Source organism: Melozone crissalis, unplaced genomic scaffold (genome assembly GCF_028551555.1).
Source record: "Melozone crissalis strain CALT ecotype California unplaced genomic scaffold, PUWL_Pcris_2 ptg000218l_1, whole genome shotgun sequence".
Classification (NCBI taxonomy): domain Eukaryota; kingdom Metazoa; phylum Chordata; class Aves; order Passeriformes; family Passerellidae; genus Melozone; species Melozone crissalis.
Genome location: NW_026535981.1, coordinates 1,360,973 through 1,375,000, shown reverse-complemented (window position 1 = coordinate 1,375,000; position 14,028 = coordinate 1,360,973). Strand labels below are relative to the sequence as shown.

General features: G+C 53.2%; 2 pseudogenes; both read right to left on the bottom strand.

The window, feature by feature from the left end:
* Positions 1 to 6,241, bottom strand: part of LOC128949295 (28S ribosomal RNA) — an 8,077-nt pseudogene extending 1,836 nt beyond the window's left edge.
* An 886-nt stretch (positions 6,242 to 7,127) lies between these two features.
* On the bottom strand, positions 7,128 to 7,280 carry LOC128949291 (5.8S ribosomal RNA; annotated as a pseudogene).
* Between the last annotated feature and the right edge of the window lie 6,748 nt (positions 7,281 to 14,028).

Genomic DNA, 14,028 nt, shown 5'->3' with positions numbered 1-14,028 from the left:
ATGGGATGGATTCTTGTGTCCCCCTCGCTTTCAACCACAATTTTTCAAATAACCGTTCCAGATATACTTCCTTTAGATACTTCACAAGAGTCTCATCCGAAGACTGGGCTAATCTATGGAGTCTTCGCGCCTGAATGCTTGGAATGAGCGCCGCCAACTTGATGAGGTCTAAACCGCCATCTTTAAAACTCGAATACAAGATCGCATCACATGTACTTGGGGGAAGATGAAGCCATTCCTTAACCATGTTACGAATGACTTGGTCAAGGGATTCAAGTAGGCCCACCTTGACTTTGGTATGGTCAGCCAGATATATCAGTCTCGGGATGGTATAGGTCCTGAGTATATCGACTTTCTGAAGAGGTTTTAAGGGTGAACGACCAATCCGATGGAGCCAATCCATGAGCTTCTCTGATAGTCTAGGATCTGCAAAGCCAGTCCAGGGATCAACCCATGTGCTGACGTACCTTTCTGAGCTCCCTGGGTCGATCATGTTAGGGAGGGATCCGTTAATCACCCACGTGGGACAATCATTGATAGTATACGAGTCCCTTGTCGGCTTGATGTAAAAGCCATGACATATTCCCCCCTGCGTACTGAGGCCAGTAAGATTGCAAAAGGCCTCCAAAATTTTGATGTTATGACACATGCCTTCCCAAGAGTCACTCAGCAGCACCAAGTCATCGGCAAATGCCATGGCCGTAAATTTCCAGCCCCCATGATGGAAAACCTCACCTTCATTCTCGAGTTTATATAGAAGGTGGTGCATCGCTAAAATTGAGCAGCAAAGGTGACATGGGGTCGCCTTGCTTGACACCTGAGCGAATGTATATGGGGTCTGTCCTTTCTCTTCCCATGGAAATGCACGTCTTAACATCCCGATACATTTCCCTCACCAACTCTATCATGTGTGGATCCACCCCTTGCTGGACCAGACCCTCAAATACATGCTGATGACAGATGGTGTCAAATGCCTTAGCAATGTCCACGAACACAACCCCCAGATGTTCATGCTCTCACTTAGCTGTTCCACCACAAGCTGTAACAACTTGAGGTTTTCGGCACAACCTGATGTGCAAATAAAACCCCGTTGCCGGGGGTTGATGGGACATGCTTTGGACAGCCTCACAGTAGCGATCCTGGAAAACAGCCTAATCACCACTGAACCAATAGTAATAGGCCTCCAGTTATTGCTATCACCAAGCTTCTCTGCATCCGAAGACTTGGGTATCAAGACTGTCCTGCAGTCCCGCAGCGCATCTGGAACAGTACTGGTGATAAGCCAGAGGCTGAAGATCTCAGTCAACCGGGGAAATTATTGCAAAAGGATTATTGCCTTTTGCAATAATCTGACCCAAAGTGATCCCATCTGGCCCAGGAGCGGAGGTTTTACACATCTCTCTCATGTTCTTATCAATCTCTTTTCCAGTAATTAGGGCCTCGAATGTGGTGTTAGCTGCCTCCTTATATGGAGGGAAATTCAGTAGGCCACCAAATATATCAGATGTATCCCACCTTCTTTTAAAGTGATCGTGGAGAACACTTGATGGTAATTGGCACTGAGAGGCTTCCGTGCTGTCCAGGATGACGCATGAGGCGCCTTCTATGTAAATCATACAGCAGTTGGAACCTCAAGAATTATCCCCTCTTAATAGCTCTTTTGCACGTCCAATTTGATGGAGTTTTGGATGCTTTTTGGCCACGGGAGGCCTGCGTCTTTTGACCCTTGATAGATTTAGTTTGGCTAGGCACACCCAGAATACCAAGAAACTCCTTATAAACATCCTTCACCACCCGACCTGGATCTTGCCCATCAAGAACTTTCTTGAAGGCTTCCCGATATTCCCGATATATGGTCAATTTGCCAAACGATAATCACGCTTTGATGACTTTCTGGAATTGGAGCTTTAACTGTCCCTCCTTGGGCAACTTAGCAAACCTGGCAGGATGTTCAATTCCAGTGGCACCTACTAGTCCTTCATGACCTTTCACGGAGGGACGCCTTTTATCACTAATCTGCTTTGCCATTTTAGTTGGAATATGCTCCGCTATAAGTTGGTTGATATTCCACTTACTGGCAAACTCGTCCACCAATTGTACCGGAAGAGCCTCTTTCTTCCTCCCCAGTCCATACCCGTTTGTGGGCCCCTCAGGCCGATGACTCTTTGGGATGAGAAGCAGCAATCCGCTCCACATTTCGCACAAGAGGATGTCTTATTCTCTTGTGCAGACCCAGGCCAATCTTAGTAGCGAACCCACGTTGGCACACCTCACAGACCCATTCCCCAGTGGGAGCCACACACACCACCCCCTTGCAGCGCGGGATGTGACAGGAGATACTGTGGCATTTTAGATTTTGCTTACCACATTTTGAACACCTGAAAATGATCTTTCTCTGTCCGTGTGCCCTTTTGAGATGGTCAATCAGCCCCAACATCCTAGTAAACCAGGTCTCACAACAAGGACAAGATGGTTGTTTGTCAGGCATGGACACGACAGGTGTTCTTGGCGTTATACCATCACCTTCAGACCCGTGAGGAGCCTCGGGTGTTTTGGGCTCTTTACTACCTCCCATCGTGCTCTCAGCCTCAGGTGTTTTGGGCTCTTCGGTACCTCCCACTGCACTCTCAGCCTCATCCTGGGCCATCCCCATAGGGGAGATCTCATAGGGCTCAGGGAGTTGCCCCAAACCCTACCAAACATCCACATGATGTACACCATCTTCTTTAACAATTTTGGAGTTAAAAAATTCCAAACTTGCAAGATCGAATCCCTCTTCCCTGGGCACAGAGGGCATAGATGGTAATTTGGCATCAATGACCCTTAGATCTAATGGGTCAGTCTGAGTGGTAGTCGAGATATAACGCAAAGCCATTTTGTCAGTCCGGTAAGCAATAAAGTGACAAGTCCAAGTGAGGGTAGAAGCATATAGTAGCTGACCCTCTCTCAAACTACCAACTGTGTCAACAACAGCCCGTGGACAAGGCTCTGTGCAACAGCGAACTAACTGTGCCAACCTTTTTGTTTCAGCGATTCGTGAAACTATTGTTGGGTGGTGACTCCAACAATAGGGAGGGCTGATATGCGCCCTCTCCCACACTGGGGCAGAAGTCGACTCAGTTACCACGAGGGTATCCGGCAGGACCACGAGGAGGTGCGACTTCCGTGGCTATGCCCAGTTAGTAAATATAGTTACTCCCGCCGTTTACCCGCCCTTCATTGAATTTCTTCACTTTGACATTCAGAGCACTGGGCAGAAATCACATTGCGTCAACACCCGCCTCGGGCCTTCACAATGCTTTGTTTTAATTAAGCAGTCGGATTCCCCTGGTCCGCACAAGTTCAAAGCCGGCTGCTAGGCACCGACTGAGGCGGGGCGCTGGCCCAGGGACCCTCCCCCGGGGACCCTCCCCCGCACAAACTGCTCAGCCGACGCCGGCTGCGGCTGCGCGCACACTGGCTGCACACCGCGGGAACCCCATTGGCGGGAACCGCTGGGGCGGTGGTGCGCAACGATGACGGCTGCCACTGGGGCACCGGCCGCGGCAAGGTGGAGGGCGGGTGGAGCGGGGAGCGGGCGGCGCCCGCCACAGCCGGGGCGATCCACAGGAAGGACCCGGTGTGTGTCCAGAGTCGCCACCGTGCACGCGCATGCCCCAGCGCCCGGGCGGGCCACGCGGAGCGCACTCACCCGCGCGCGGCACCTCGTCCAGCTGCAGCACGCACCCAGCCCCGCTTCGCGCCCCAGTCCGACCAACCCAGCCCTTAGAGCCAATCCTTATCCCAAAGTTACGGATCCGGCTTGCCGACTTCCCTTACCTACATTGTTCCAATATGCCAGAGGCTGTTCACCTTGGAGACCTGCTGTGGATATGGGTACGACCCGGCACGAGACTTACACCCTCTCCCCTGGATTTTCACGGGCCAGCGAGAGCTCACCCGATGCCGCCGGAATCGCGACGCTTTCCAAGGTGAGGGCCCCTCTCTCGGGACGAATCCATTCCAAGGCGCCCGGCCCTTCACAAAGAAAAGAGAACTCTCCCCGAGGCTCCCACCAGCTTCTCTGGGATCGGTTGCGTCACCGCACTGGGTGCCTCGTGGCGCCCATCTCCACCACTCGGAGGATTCGGGGATCTGAACCCGACTCCCTTTCGATCGGCTGAGGGCAACAAAGGCCATCGCCCGCCCTTTCGGAATGGCGCTCACCTTATCGCTTAGGACCGACTGACCCATGTTCAACTGCTGTTCACATGGAACCCTGCTCCACTTCAGCCTTCAAAGCTCTCATTTGAATATTTGCTACTACCACTAAGATCTGCACCTGCAGCAGCTCCACCTGGGCCCACGCCCCAGGCTTCGAGGCGCACCGCAGCGGCCCTCCTACTCGTCGCGGCCTAGCCCCCGCGGGCCTCGCACTGCCAGCGATGGCCGAGTATGGGCCCAATGCTCCAGCGCCATCCATTTTCAGGGCTAGTTGATTCGGCAGGTGAGTTGTTACACACTCCTTAGCGGATTCCGACTTCCATGGCCACTGTCCTGCTGTCTAGATCAACCAACACCTTTTCTGGGCTCTGATGAGCGTTGGCATCGGGCGCCTTAACCCGGCGTTCGATTCATCCCACAGCGCCAGTTCTGCTTACCAGAAGTGGCCCACTGAGCACTTGCATTCCACGGCGCGGCTCCACGCCAGCGAACTGGCTCCCTTACCCATTGAAGGTTTGAGAATAGGTTGAGATCGTTTCGGCCCCAAGACCTCTAATCATTCGCTTTACTGGGTAAAACTGCCCATTGCCGAGTGCCAGCTATCCTGAGGGAAACTTCGGAGGGAACCAGCTACTAGATGGCTTGATTAGTCTTTTGCCCCTAGACCCGGGTCGGATGACCGATTTGCATGTCAGGACTGCTACGGACCTCAACCAGAGTTTCCTCTGGCTTTGTCCTGCCCAGGCATAGTTCACCATCTTTCGGGTCCTAGCATGGACGCTCACGCTCCACCTCCCCAGCCCCGCGAGGGGGCGGCAGGCGAGACGGTCCAGTGGTGCGCCCGGGGCTGCCAGGCGCGACACGCGCCCCGGGATCCCACCTCAGCCGGCGCGGGCCGGCCCTCACCTTCATTGCGCCGCGGGCTTTCGACAATGGTCCCTGACTCGCGCACATGCTAGACTCCTTGGTCCGTGTTTCAAGATGGGTCAAGTGGGTAGCCGACATCGCTGCGGACCCCGGGTGCCCCAGCACGGCCCGTGAGCCTGGCCCGGCAGCGCCGCGCGGTCAGGGTGCACTGAGGACAGTCCACCCTAGTTGACAGCAGCGCCGGAGACTGGCAGGCCCAGCCCCCACACCCCTGCGCGAAACGCCGTGCTGCGAGGATGCCACTCCCCCCCCCCCCCATGAGAGGCGGGGAAATGATGCCCCCCACCACGGCGCCACTGATGTGGGGGGAGGAGGGCACAGTGGCAGTCCTTTCCCTCGGCCCCGGGACTGGCCGAGACCTGCTGCCCGAGGGCTGTAATACCCGCTGCTGCTCGCGCAGCACTGGACCACCTGCCCGTCGGACCACCTGCCCGCCGGAGGCCTTCCCAGTCAACCTGGAGCTGGTCGTGGCGCACCGTCGCAGAGGAAATGTGCCCGGACAGCGCCAGCTGCCGGCTGGGTGGCAGTCCCCGGACCAGCCTGCACCCCCCAGCCTGCCTCCACGGGCAGGGTTCGCCCAGGGGACAGAAGGGAGGCGGAGGCGAGGTTCCACTGAACCCGTGCCGACCACAACTCGCCGGGTTGAATCCTCCAGGCGGACCGTGCAGGCCCCACCCGTTTACCTCTTAACGGTTTCACGCCCTCTTGAACTCTCCCTTCAAAGTTCTTTTCAACTTTCCCTTACGGTACTTGTTGGCTATTGGTCTCGTGCCAGTATTTAGCCTTAGATGGAGTTTACCACCCGCTTTGGGCTGCACTCCAAAGCAACCCGACTCCGAGAAGCCCCGGGCCCAGCGTGCCGGGGGCCACTACCGGCCTCACACCGTCCACGGACTGCGGCCTCGATCACAAGGACTTGGGTCCCCCGAGAGTGCCGCCAGGGATTGGGACTTCTGTACGCCACATGTCCCACACCCCACTGCGGGGCAGGGATTCGGCACTGGGCTTTTCCTGCTTCGCTCGCCATTACTGAGAGAATCCTTGTTAGTTTCTTTTCCTTGGCTGACTTATATGCTAAATTCAGCGGCTTGCCATGTCTGATCTGAGGTCGCAAGGCCAAAGCTTGGCCGCACCTCCTGGCCCATGCAGCTCCTAAAGAAGCAGCATGCCAACAGGCCAACAGCCAGCCAGCTTCTCCCACCTACCAGCCTCACCTTCCTCCCCACTGGCGCCCTCGCACCAGGGGAAAACAAAGCCAGAGGGAGAGAAGCGGAGACAGAGTGCCCCATCCCGGAGATGAGAACCGAAAAGGGAGTGTGGCAGAGACAGCCCTGATGGGGGACCAGGCGGCACGTGATGGCCTTGGTGGAGAGAGAGAGAAAAGCCATGGTACTATTTGCGCCCCGAGACCACGACAGAAGAGGAGGAGGGCAGGCGAAGGGAGGAGGGGGTTGGAACATCTGTCCCCAGCGCTCTCGCCTCACGCGCACGCACAATGGCACAGTACCCCTGCAGTACCCACCTGCAGACAGCCGTCCACGTGGGGGGGAGGCTGGGGGTGAGGCCTGCGCCTTATCTCCCTCTTGTCCTCTCCCTTCTCTCGGCCCACGGCGGTGCTTTCAACGCTGTCTCTTACTCTCCTCAGCTGCCACCACCACCGTACCGCGGTACGGGCCCTGCAAGGACAAACTCTGCCCCAGTGGCTCACTCTGGGAGTGGGGAACTATGGAGCAGTCCTTGAGTCTGCATATAGGGGGATGAAGGCCCTGCGCGGCAACAATGACGATGACAGCCATGACGATGATGATGCCTGCTGCGTCACAGGGAAAAAATTGAGGCCGCCGAGGAAAACGCATCCCTTGCCAAACCCCTGACCGCCTTCCCTCTGGGCACCGGTGAGCCACCATCACCACCGCCGCTGACCACAGTCAACTGGCCTGTGAGGCAACCCCAGCTGAACCACCGTGGTGGCCGCTGGACGGCGACTGATCGTCAAGCAACACTCAGATGGGCGTAGCCCTGGCAGGAACATGGGGCCGCAAGTGTGTTTAAAGTGTGGATGACCAATGTGTCCTGCAATTCACATTAATTCTTGCAGCTAGCTGCATTCTTCATTAACGCACGAGCCCAGTGATCCACCACTGAGAGTTGTCTGGCTTTCAGCACCGATCCTGCACCCGTGGAGGGGCTGGGACCGCTCACATGGGGCACCCCTTTCTCTTGTGCTGAGGATGTGCGGGCACGTGCCCGGCTTTGACCGTCCGTACTTGATAGTCAGGAGTGCAGACATAGGAGATCCAGCCACACTGAACTGGAGTTCTTCCTCAAACCTCCACACTATGGTGGCACTGAAGGAGATCTGAGCAGTCTGGGTCCCGCCGGGTGCAATGATGCCCTCCTCAGGCGCAAACTTGAAGCAGAAGCCCACGTTTGCAGTTGAAGGGCTATAGGTGAAGGGAGCATCAATAGCTCCTAGGTTTATCAGTTCCACCTGCAGCAGCAAGAAAGCAAAATGGAAATACATGTGGAATCTTCCCTTCTTGTGAGTTATTGTCTAATGATGCAATTAATACCCAGAAATAGCAGACGATGCTATGAATGGCAAAAAAATACAACAGGACAAGTTCTGCCCTTTTTCATGCAAAGCAGTGGCAACTCCACAGAACTGGAGTCCACAACCCTGGGGTTATCCCATGGACACAGAGCAGTGCACCTCTGATCAGCTACACCAAGTTCATTCAGACCTGGCCCTGAGAGCAACATGGGCTGATTGCAGCTCTGTGTAGTCAATCACCCCAGAGCTGCTGCTGCCCCACTGAGCACAGCTCCAACAGCATCATCTACTCATCCACCTTTTCCCATGTCATGAAAACAATACACTGATTATGAGGCATCAGCATCAAAATGTATAGACAGCACCATCTTTTGGTAAGAAAACTCAGCATGTCTTTGCCTCCCACAGCCAAGCTTTTGGAAGTGTCTGGCATGATGTAGTGCCTCATTTTCTACCTCTTTCAGCTGCTCTCTCTTTGGTTTTTTTTGCAAACTTGACACTATTGGGGAGGAGGCAAATAGGTAGAAAAATGCTTTGCTTTATTCCCAGGAACACTTTTCTCTTTCTAGAGCCAGAGATGCACCAAGGCTGAAGTGTGGTGAGGGACTGGTCAGCAAGGGAAAGAACTCGCAAGTCCTTTGCAAGGGCCAGCACTGAGCCAGGAGGCTGGATGGCTTTCCTGTGACTTGCAGCAATAAGCAGGAGACACTTGACTGGAAGCTGTCTGCAGTGGACTGAAGCTCAAAGGCAGCCAGTTTCTTCCAGCTGCTTCTGAACAGCCCAGTCCAAAGGTGCCTTGTGTCTGGCACTGCCACAAAAGCCTCTGAACATCCCTTTTTGACCCAGGCTTCGTTTCATGTGCCAAGGGGTTGTTTTGCAGCAAGCCTCCCAGCTGATTCCCAAGGAAGGAACTGGGCCTTCATGAACAACAGACACGCCTTTCAGACCCTCCCAGATTTCACCAGTAGATCAAATATTCCCTGCTCACAAATGCCCAGGTTGGCAGCAATTCCACACTTCCACCAGGCTTGCTCCTCCCTCAGGAGCCATCAGGATCCACCCCAAGCCCTGCTGCTCACCTCATAGACATGGGGGGTGTCAATAGAAATGTTCCCAAGGTTCAGAGTAGGAGAGCTGAATTCTTCCAAGGGTCCTTGGCCTTCCCCTGAGAGGCGCAGGGGCAGCCTGCTCTCACAGCCTGGGGAGAGATGTCCATTGCAGTACAATCATTCCCTCTGTTATACTGGATTTTCCAGGCTGCCTCAGTGCTAGTCCCTGACTCTGAGCTGGATGCAACCAGCTCCTGATGCTGCAGGAGAGGATATGGACCCTCCTCTTCCCTCAGCCTTGGGGCTGACTTCTAATTTCTAACCCATTCCTTGGGCTGCTTTCCAATTTCAGCCACCAGTCTGCTGAGTTTAAAACATCTCTGCTGCCTTGTAGTGACAGGCCAAGGAGTTACAGGTATAAATTGAAAGAAAGGAAATTTAGGTTAGATATTAGGAAATTTTTTACTCTGAGGGTGGTGAGACACTGGAGCAGGTTCCCCAGGGCTGTTGTGGAGGTTCCAGCCCTGAAAGTGTTCCAAGCCAGGCTGGATGGGGCTTGGAGCTACCTGCTCTAGGGGGAGGTGTTCCTGCCCAGAGGCTTTTAAGGTCCATTCCATCCTTAACATACTCTGGTTCTATGCTGTCCTTCCCATGCACTTAGTGGAGCTTTGAAATCATTCAGTGAAGGCACAAAGCTCCTACTGAGTTTGGCAATTCCCAAACTACCTGGCCCAGGAGCACAGGACATTTTTGCCAAAGTCCCCAACTCCTGACACTCAGCACTGCGTTCTGTTTCCACAGACAGAGCTGCAAGGGCTCAAATCCCACAAAGGGAGAGAGGCAGGTGCTGGCCAAGGCTGCTCCTTCTACCAACAGCCTGGGCTCAGGGGGGCTCAGTCACCTCTGCTCTGCTGCTGTCTGGGCACTGGGAGGTGATCCAGGCTCAGGGAACACAATTCTAACTCAGCTCCTGCTGCCTGATGATGGATCCATGTCAAATGGACCCATCATCCTGGAGGCCAGGGGCCTGCAGGGGCTGAGTGCTTGTTCACTAAAGCTGTTCTGCTCTGCAGCTCTCTGGCCTTTGAAGGAATGCTGGCAAAGCCATGGCATGAAAACCTCTCCCTGCACTGCCTGGGCTGTTCTGGGATCAGTCAGGCACACACAGCATTCTGAGCCCTGGCCTGGCACAGGAGACTCCCTGGAGGCTGCAGGGCCAGGGGGGATGTGCCAGCACTGCCCTGCTGACCAGGGACTCTTCCCAGCACTTCCATGGGAGCCCCGTAGGCTCAGGCTTGCACCATGGCTTCACTGAGGGGGAGAGAAGCAGGGCAAAGGAGCTGTACCTGAGATGCTGCAGTAAGCCACACTTCCATACTCCAGTGCTTCCAGGGGTTTGAAGGTCACCTTGATTTTGGCCAAACAATTCAGCCCAATTTCTCCCTCCTACAGCAGAAAGAGACAGCAAAACATTGCTCTGCAAATTTCACATTTCTTGTTTTCAACCACACTTCTGTAAGCCTCTGTTTAGAGCATTAGTAATGAGTGAACAACACAAGGAGCCCAAGGAAACACTCCAAACCCAGCTCAACACAGCGCTGGAAGCTCTCAATGCTCAGCTGTTCAGCTCCCACTCTCCACAATACTCCTGCTGCTCTGACAAAGGCTCTTGGTCACATCATGCTGCTGTCAGCTACAGTGGGATGCGACTGCCACTGTGCACTGGTGGCTCTTCACAAGAAGAGAACATGATCCCTGTCCTGGGTTGACTATATGATGCTTTTATCCCAAATCGTCTTGTTCTGTTTATGCTGAATAATAAGTGTTGCACCTTTAAGACCTGTTGCAGAGAGTGAAGGGGGGAGAGAAGAAGCAGCAGTTTGTTTTCAGACACCGCACTCACTCCTCCACAGTCCTGCTTCTGGACTGCATTGTCTGCAGATGGACAGACAGCGGTTCAGAGCTCTCCTTTGCTTTTAGTTAATTTAGCTTGCTGAGGCAAAGAAGTTCCCTGGACTGTGGGGTTTTTTTCCTTTCTTTGGACATGTTCAAACCTGCTCTGGACTGAACACCAGCAGAGCACCAACAGCTCCACCTGTGGCCACCGGGCTGGGCCTGGCCTGTGACATTTCCAGGACCAGAGGGACTGATCAGAGACTGAGTGAGCTGAACTGCAACCTGGGGAGGGACTTTCTCAGTTTGTCATCTCTTTTGGAGCAGCAAGGAGTTTTATTGATTAATACTGTTCAGGGTTTATTGTTTAATAAACTGGTTTTTTCCACTTCAAGGAGGTCTTTTCTCCAGGACAGGTTGGGGGTAGGGGCCGATTGAATCTGCTTTCCTAGAGGAGCCCCTTTGGGGGTTCTCTCCCAAATTTGCCCGGAACCAGAACCTTGGAAATAAAAATATTAGTTTAACCTGTATTGAAAGAAAGCAGAGGCTGGCATTATTCTAGCGTTTACTCCAAGATGAGAAGGGATGTTGCACTGTGCAGACACCAGGCATTCATTGTCTCTCACAATGCCAGTACTCAGAATCAGGGCTCTGTTTGATACGAGGACGTGGTGGTTTGCTTGCAGAAACAGAAAAGGAAAAGGTTTTCTGTCCCTGTGTGCAGGACAACTCCAAAGGCCCATTTCAACCTTCCACCCTTGTGTCCAGGCTCACAGAGGACACTGGAAGGGACACTCAGAAATAGTGCAAGGCGTGGTTACAGGAGGGGATTGGCATTTCCATGATTAGTCTTAGGCTGAATTTGGCCTCACTTTCCCAGCAAACCATTGCAAGCTTCAGGTCAGAATGTGGCCTGGCAGTGCTCCAACAGCCTCTGCTGAACCTCACGTGTGGGGGGAGCCCCTACCTACAAGAACTGCTCCCTGTGGACACTGCAAGGACACGCACAGAGTGCCCTTGAGCTCAGGCCCTGGCAGCACAGCTTGGCCTTGTCAGGCTCCCAACCCTGCCTTGAGCTTCCAGGGCAGAAATGCTTTTAGCATTTGGCATTTTTAGGCGAGCTCTGCAGGTGCACCAGAAACTCAATGTCTTCCCTCCCAGCACATCGAGCCAGCTGAGGATCTGCCCAGTGACCGCAGCCGGGGGTAGAGTGGGTGGGAGGAGGAAGAGGGGGAGGAGGATGAGGAGGATGAAGAGGAGGAAAATGAGGTTTTCACCTATCACTTACCATTGGCTCAATGAAAAAAATGTCATCAGAGAACAGCATGGGGTCTTGGTGCAACTTTGCCTTCTCCCCCAGGAGCCTCAGGAGGGCAGTGTGATCTTCACCAGAGCCCTTCTCCTTCCCTGTTTCTTTCCCCTCCATTGATTTTTCCAGCCACAGCTCTCTCCGTGTCCACAGGAATCGATGCTGCCTGCAGCCACAGGATAGACAAAGCCAGCAGACTGTTTAATAAGCCACAGATTGGCAGAGAGAAGTGTGAGTGCAGGAGAGCAAAGCACCTGGGGAGGAGCAGCAGTGTGAAAGATGAGTAATGTGATGATTTATCAAAAAGCAGGATGCCCCATTGCAGGGAATGATTGGCAGCTGACTCCATTGATTCACAAGGCTGAACAGTTGCTTTATTAAATTATATTATGTTACATTGTACTACACTATATTAAAGATGCATACTATACTACAAAGAATACTAAAGAATACTAAAGAAAACTTGTGACTGTCTCCAGACAGCCAGGACAAAGCTTTTTCCAATTGGCCAAGGAAACAAAACAGTCCTCAGCAGAATCCAACTGACAAATCATTTCAGGTAAAGAATCTTCCTAACACATTCCACATGATAGAGATAAGAATTGTTTTCTTTCTTTTGCTCTGTGATTCTCCAGGAAAAAAAAACCTTGGGAGAGAGAATTATGTGTTTCTGTTCAGAGAATGTGAATACCACAATGATTGACTCTCACAATTAACAGACAAATACCATGTATAGAAGTTAAGAAAAATTTCTTTTACCCCTCAGTTGTTATCAAGGGACAGCTGGGGTTGGGATATGTGGGAGGGTCGCCTTGTCACTACAGCGACATCTGACCTCCAATCAAGATTTGAGGAAGTAAACTCTACCACTGGACACTGAAGATGGAGTCAATGGACAGAATTTTGGGAGGGGCTAAAGGGTTAAAAGGCAAAACCTCCATTGTGTGGGAGAGCACATGGTGCGGAAAATCCTTTGTTCCTGGCGCCATAACATTTTCTCTATTCAGTCTTCTGTTGCATCTTTGACAAGGTTTAATAAACCTCTCTCAACTTATGAAAAGGGAGTGGCTATTTCTCCCAAGCAGCAGCTCCCCAGTAAGGGCTGACCCCAAGCCATGGGGGTCCCAGATGGATCAGAGGATAACTTGTTGTTCACTGGCCCAGCAGGGAGTTTTACTCCACACCTGCAAGCTCAGGAGAGGTTTCCAGAGCCAGCAGCCCTCAAGAGAACCTCCTGGCTCAAAGCCTCTGCCCAAAAAACTGAGGGAGAATCCACCAGCCACTTCAAGTGGTTTTTCCTACCACTGAGCTGCTGGGGAGGCAGATAAAGGTCATGGAGCAGGACTTCCCTGGGAAGGGGAGACAAAGCTGGGTCGCAGCTACATGCTACCAGCACTGTAAAAAAGTCACATTATATGATTGGCTGTCGTGGTTTGACCGGAAATGGGACATCTGGGATATTTTGTTTTGCTGTGATTACCAATGGGTAATTGGAATTTAAGATGGGCACTTAGTTTGACCAGTGGGACATTTGGATCCGCCTCTTGAGACTACGAACTCAAGGGGTTAAAAGCAGGGCTCTTGGCCTTCGGAGCCCTCTTGGGATTTCCGGCGTGAAGAAGTCTCTCCCCCGGCCCAGTTTCTGGCTGGGCTGGGGGAGGGGAGAGCCACGTGGGCCATCTACGGTAGGCCCGGGTTCGGAGGAAGGGTGGCAGACCCTTGAGCGACCAGTTTATTCCCCCCCCCCAGAGAATGCAGCCCGTGCTCGAACTGTATATCTTGAAACTTGATATCATGTGCCGGCAGGCAGCACGGCTGGGAGGAGAAAGGGGGGGGGGGGCAGCGGGCAGTCCGGCCGCCTGGGAGACCTTTTAACCCTTTGGGGAATGAAGGCTTCGCAGAACATTGCCTTTCCTGGGAAAGGGACAGGAGTGGAAGATGAAGGAAGAAAATTAGGCCAGTAAGGAGGGTCTGGCAAAGGGAGAAGAGAGATGTTGAAGGAATGGAGGAAGATGGAGTGGCAGTTTTTGCTGGACTCTTTTTTGTTGTATTTCCATGGACTGTTTCCTGGTGAGGCAGAGGCTGTATTGCAG